This window comes from Acanthisitta chloris, unplaced genomic scaffold (assembly GCF_000695815.1).
Source record: "Acanthisitta chloris isolate BGI_N310 unplaced genomic scaffold, ASM69581v1 scaffold20555, whole genome shotgun sequence".
NCBI classification, from domain to species: Eukaryota; Metazoa; Chordata; class Aves; order Passeriformes; family Acanthisittidae; genus Acanthisitta; species Acanthisitta chloris.
Window position 1 is genome coordinate 1 of NW_008674521.1, and position 6,552 is coordinate 6,552.

Sequence of the window (6,552 nt, forward strand, 5' to 3'; positions counted from 1 at the left end):
CCCATGCAGGGACCAGCTCCCTCCAGGGGGGTTTGAGTCCCCATTTTAAATCCTGCAAGGGAGGGGACAGCACCTATCACCCTGTGAGAGAGGGGAGGCAGCTATCATTGCATGGGGATGGGGAAACTGAGGCATGGAGCCCAAACGTGCAATTCCTCCCCGGCTTGGAGCTGTTTAAATCCATGTGAGCCTTGGAAGTTGCAACATCATCTGCTTCCAGGTAATAAGTGTCAGGACAGGAGGAAACAGCCTCACATTGTGCCAGGGATGGATTAGGCTAGATATTAGGAAAAATTTCTTCACTGAAAGGATGGTCGAGCATTGAAACAGGTTGCCCAGGGAAGTGGTGGACTCACCACCCCTGGAAGTGTTCAAAAAACATGTGGATACAGCACTTGACACATTTTAGTGGTGGGTTTGGCAGTGTTGGGTTAAGAATTGGACCCCATGATCTCAGAGGTCTTTTCCATCCTTAACAATTCTATGATTCTATGATCTTTACAAACCACCTTAGGGTCTCTTTCTCAGCTTCCAGCATCCTCAACACAGGTTAGCCAACAGCAAGTCCATCCCTGTGCCTGGTGGCCAAACCTTCCTACCAAACCCCTGTGAGATTTGGGGAGAGCTCACATTGGGGCCAACATCCCTGAGCCTCCTCTGCTGGGGGGGTGGGAGGGAGGTCAGGGGAGAGAAACGAGGCAGAGAACTCTGGATTTTATAAATACCTCATGAGTTGTCTGGTTTGGGGTGAGTTGATGTGTTCTGGGCTCCGGAGGGAGCATCTCCAGGATGCTTTGCTGTTGGCACTGGTTGTGAACAGAAAGACTTTTTAGCATCTTTTTTTTAACCTGGTTTACGCTGAGAGATGCTCTTGATGGACAGCCCTGGCCTTGGCTGTGTGGCCAACGCTTTCAGCACCTAACAAGCCACTTTAATCTGCAGCAGCCAGGGCAGGATTCATCCCCTTGGATGCCCTGGAGCCACAGTCTGCATCCTGCTGCTGCAGCTCCATCCCTGCTCAGACCTTGGTGTAATTGACTGGGTGCTTAGAGGTGAAGTAATTACGTGATCGGTGCAGATAAGCACAGGGACACAATTCCTCACATTCTTCGTGCCCGAGGCAGACTGGGGTTTATGGCCAGCCACGGCCATACATCAAGAAGCCTCAGCAGGAGGGAAAATAGTGTCTATCCCTCTGGCAGTGGGTGCAAATTGTCTGTCAGTGCAGACTGACATTAGCTCACTGCAGTGCTGGGCAGGTACAGGGAGGTAAGGAGGAAAGGGACAGTGGGGACAGACAGGTCTTTGTCATCCCCCTAGTTCCCCAACACTCACCCTCTGTCCCAATCCATGCAGAAACCAAAACCAGCCCCCAAATCCTTCTGAGTGTTCCCTCTGTTGGGGGCACAATGGGCCCCGTTGCGTGGCCACGTGGCTGGAGGTGACAGGATCTCACTTTCAGGGATGCAAAGGATGTCAGGAGGGCTCCCAGAAGTGGCTCCCAGAGGATCATTCCCATCGTATTGCTCTCCCTTGCCATTGGCATCCAGAGAGTTTCAGGCCAATATTTGATCTTTATCTTCTTCGTTTTTTTAATTCTGAGTAATTTGTGATCTTGGTGGATACAAGGTGCAGCACAGGTAAAGGGCTGGGCAGTGGTTTTTCATGAGGCTCTGGGAACTGTGGTGATAAAAGTCATGTAGCTTTAATTTATACATGCTACAAAAAATTAGAACACCCTCCCCTGCCTTGATTTCTAATATAATAAGATTTATTTTCAATGTGACTAGCACATCTTCCTCAGCACAGGGGTTGACTCTGTGTTTCACGATTCCAGTGTTTATGGCTCTGAGTGGCTTTAAATGCTATTTTTCAAACATTTGGCAGGTTGCTGGAAGTTGTGCACATGAACTGAGGGCAAGGTTTCTCTTCAGTGTATGAGAAAGTGAGTGAGAGGGTGGTGGGGTCCAACAAAAGGTGCTCAGCTCCATCTCAGCAAGGCACAGCACAAACTAGAGATATTTGAAGGGGAGACCAAACCTTCTGGCTGCTGTCTTCCTGCTGCTTGGAGCAGATCTTTAATGGGTGAACAGGAAGAGAGCGTTATAATCACAGAATCATAGAATCATTGATTGGTTTGGGTTGGTAGGGAGCTTTAGGGTCATCCAGTTCCAACCCCCTGCCATAGGCAGGAACAACTTCCACCACACCAGGTTGTTCCAAGCCCCATCTAACCTGGCCTTCAACACTTCCAGGGATGGAGCAGCCACAGCTTCTCAGGGCAATGTCTGCCAGTGCCTCACCACCCTCACAGGGAAGAATTTCTTCCTAATACCTAATCTAAACTTTCCCTCTGTCAGTATAAAACCATTCCCTGTTGTCCTGTCACTGCATGCCCTTGTCAGAAGTTCCTCTCCAGAAATTTTACAGGCCCCACATGGGTTATTTTCTACAGTCTTACATTGTCCCATCGCATGTCCTCATACAAACATGTCACTGGGAACATGCCAACCCCACCAGGACCTCAGCAGGCACCTCCCTGCTAGCAGGACAGCTCAGGAGAGGGGGATGTGTCATCCATCCATCCATCCATCCATCCATCCATCCATCATCATGCCCAGGAGCCCCCTCAGCACTCCCAGAATGGCTCCAACCATCCCCCATGGCACACACTGACCCCATCTAAGGTCTCAGGACCTCCTGCTGCTCTGGGAAAGGACTCTGAAGAAGACTCCCACAAACTCCTATCACCAGCATCAGGTCAAACCCCACTGCCATCAGCTCCTCTCCTCACAACCCCTCCAGTTCCTGCAAAAATGTCCCAATTAGGTCAGTGACACAGTGGAATGTCCCTCCCATCCCTTGCTGCCACACTGCACCCCACAGATCCCTCTTCTCCCTGAGACATGAGCTGCTCTGAGCCCAGGACTTCAGCCCCTGCCTGTGGATGGGTTTCAGAGCTGTAAGAGGAGATGCACAGGGATTTAGGTGGCATTTGTTGAGTGAGGCCACCCTGTCCCACAGGAGCAGCCAGCCTGGGAGCTGGAGAGGATAAGGGGAGAAATCCAATCCCCCTCTTGGCTCAGTCATGGCTTAATTTAGAGCACAGAGGCTCTGCTGGAGTGTTTTTCCATTTAAAGCTGAACTTCATGCTTTTGTCCTGCACAGAGTGAGGGTTTGCAGAGCAGGAGCAGCTGTTGGCTGTGGCTGCAATTTCCAACTCTGTTCCCCCTTGCCACCAGCTTCCTTCCCATTTCACTCACGTGAAGACTGAAATCTGTTTCCTCCTCACACCTCAGGGAGGGCACGAGCCACCCACAGCCCCAACCCAGAGTTCTAAACTGGAGCTGTTGCAGGGGGATCAGCTGATCCTCTGCCACTTGGCTGAGTGGAGCCCAGGACAGGAGGGCTCTCCTGTGTCAATACAGTCTATATTTAACCACTCTAATGTACATTAATTCATGTTACAGCCAGTTTGGAAAGCTCTCCACAGGTAAACACCTGGCAACAGGCCAAAAGGAAAACTAACAATTCATCAAAGATCATTTATTCCCAGCAGTTCAACTGTACTTTAAAATCTGATGCATCCATCAGGCACTCTGTGGCTGCTTCATGGAAGTGCCCTGCTGAGCTCCAGGGTAGGAAACAACCTTTGGCTCAGCCCAAGTGTTTAGAGGACTCATATTTGGAGCTAAGAGCTGGCAAAATCCTAACAAGGAATGTCCATAGCCAAATGCTTGCAGCAAAACTGACCTTAACTATATGCACCAGCCTGTGCCAGCAGTGAGTGTTGTCACCACTAGTCTGTCACCACCATTAGCACAGTGAGAGACTGAAAAAAACTCAGAGCTTATCAAAGAGTGGCCTATGACAAGAATTTGTATGGAGTGAAGGCTTTCCTAGTGAGGAAATGCTGGGGACTCACACTGCTTTTATGAGAGAGGCGTAAGGATGACTGACTGCAAACTGAAGCCAGAGAAATTCAAATGAGAATGGAAGCACTGGATTTTAACAGGCTGGTGCTTATCCACGAGGAAAAAGAAACACTGAAACCTTCCTGGAAAGCAAGGGGTTGTGGTGGTTTCACATCAAGCTTAGCTACATCCCTAAAAAGATGCCATAGCTCAAACAGCACATTGAATGTGCCAGAGAGATCCTGGGGCTGAGGACCAGCTGTGTGTGGTTTTGCAGGCACTGAGGAAAACATTTGCATTGATTTTGTTCCCTGAGTGATGGGTTAGGGTGCACAGGGCTGCTGCTTCCAAGGATCTGCCACAGAGTCTTATATTCAGCACAATGACATGTACTGCAAGAAAATCAGTCTCATACCTTGAAAACTGGGAACTGGTTGCTGCAAGAGTCAGCACATGAAGAAATCGAAGGCAGCTCACTCTGTGCAAGTGCTGTGGGAATGTATTTAAAAATTAAGGTGAAAACTGAGAAGCCCTGGACAATTTGGCCTGTGTTCAGACCCCCCAATATGTGACAACAGGAAGATTGCAGATTTCCAGGTACAGACTCTCCAAATAAACTGGTTTATAGTTGTCTTAGTCTCTTTGTCAAGGCATCCCGTGGTGGTCTGTATGTGTGCAGAAAGAAAAAGAGAAAATGCCTCTGTGCACCCCAAACAAGCATATGTTTAAAGAAATGAGTGTTGTGGCACTTGAGAAAAGGTTTGCAGCATATGCCAGTGAGCCATATGTGTTCTGTAACATACAGCACTCCCAGTTGCTTCTCTGTGCTTCATGGATTGATTCAGAGTCATTTTACTGGAGAGTGGTTTGATCTCCACTGGGACAGGAGACAAGGAAGGACAGCAGATTGCCTCTGCTCTGCTCCTGTGAAAATAGTATTGATTCACACTTTTGTGTAAGCAAAATCAGAATCTCCAGCTGCAAGTTACCAGCTGAATTTAGCAGCCACTGCATAGCAGCCTCCACACCCCTGCCCCAGCTCAGGAAGCTTTTCAAAGGGATCCACTCACTGCTGTAGGCCCTTAAAATATCTGTCAGAGGTGGGATGATTTCTTCCCCTCTACATAATCATCAGGATGGAGCTGAACAGGAACAAACTGCAGCTCACTTGGATGAAACTGTGTCTATCTTTCGATCCAGGATTTATTCCTCAAATTGTCCAGAGAGGATTGTGAGTTGCAAGATGCTCTTTCTTCTGATGCTACTGGCAAGGTGAGCAGGAAAAATATGGCAATGAACTGGGTTTTTTTTGTAAGAGAGGCACTTGACAGCTTTTCTGAGCTACAGGGCAGCACTGAGGGAGTGGAGAAGGCTCGTAAGTACAGGGAGGGTTAACTCCCAGGTGCTGAGCTTGTCCTCAGCTTCATGACCTCCTCCATCAGGGACTCTGTGAAGTGTTTGAAGAGAGACATCTCTGAACCTAAGCAGGAAAAAAAGACAGGGACAACACATCTGTTCTGTTCTCTTTTCCACTGTGCCTTATCTCAGCACAAGGGGAGCCAGGATGAAATCCCTGTGCTAGAGAAGAGAGCGTGGGTTCCTGCCCACAAATCCACTTCATGCTGGTGGTGGCAGCTGGGGTTAAAGCCTGACAAGCTTCAGGCTCATCAAAAGAGGCTGACAAAGCAAAGCAGAAAAAGAACTTTCAAGCGAGAAACAAAGCAGCACTATACAAAACTGACTCTCCATTTGCTTGGAATCCCCAAGGCTGCTCTCTGCTGCCAGGCTGCATGTTAATGCCTTATTAGCTTGCACTCTGTGTTCTCACTGTGCTGCAAGAGAGAAGGACAGAGTTGAGAGGGTTTGCAGCAGCTCCAAAAGTCCCACCACTGCTGCACTGAGGACCTGTCTGTGTTTTGCAGCATTTCTTCCCAGAGAGAACAAGATCTGCCTGAGGGATGAATGCAGAGACCCAGAAACAGGGAATTCATTACCTGGATGGCAAATTTCTTAAGGAATGAGCTGAATTTAAGGTAGGTTGACTCGTTGCAGGGGTAATTTGCACAGCTGAGCTTGTCAGTAAAAACTGCACTGAGTTTGAGAGAACTACTGTCCAAATGCTCAAGCAAAGAAACAGGTTGGAACGGTGAGTGGACCTCACCCAAAATTCACTTGGGAGATATTCACAGGCCAGGCTAACCCTCTCCCTCAGCACAGAAAGCCTGAGACAGACAGGTATCAGTGTTCTGATTAAAATAGAGCTCTGTTTGTTCCTGGCACAGTTTTGGAGGGAGGACTGGCCTAACTCTTGTATAAAAAATTCCTTCCTGAGCTGATAAAGGCAGCAGCATATTGAATATCAAGCCCTCTCAAGGAACACTGTGTTGAAACTAGAGAGGTTTTGCCCCAAAATTCCCCTGCAGAACTGTACCTTTCTAACTGCACCAACTGCAGCATGTGCAACCTGAGCCCCAGCTGCTTGCTAACTCTTACAGACAGAATTTGCTGACACACAAACCCTTCCCATTTTGTATTTCATCTCTGTTTCTCATCCTCTTCTGCAAATGCTGAAGAAATGACACAATCTGAGGCTGTAAAATTCTGCAGCCACTGTGTTTCAATTCCTGGGCACAATGCC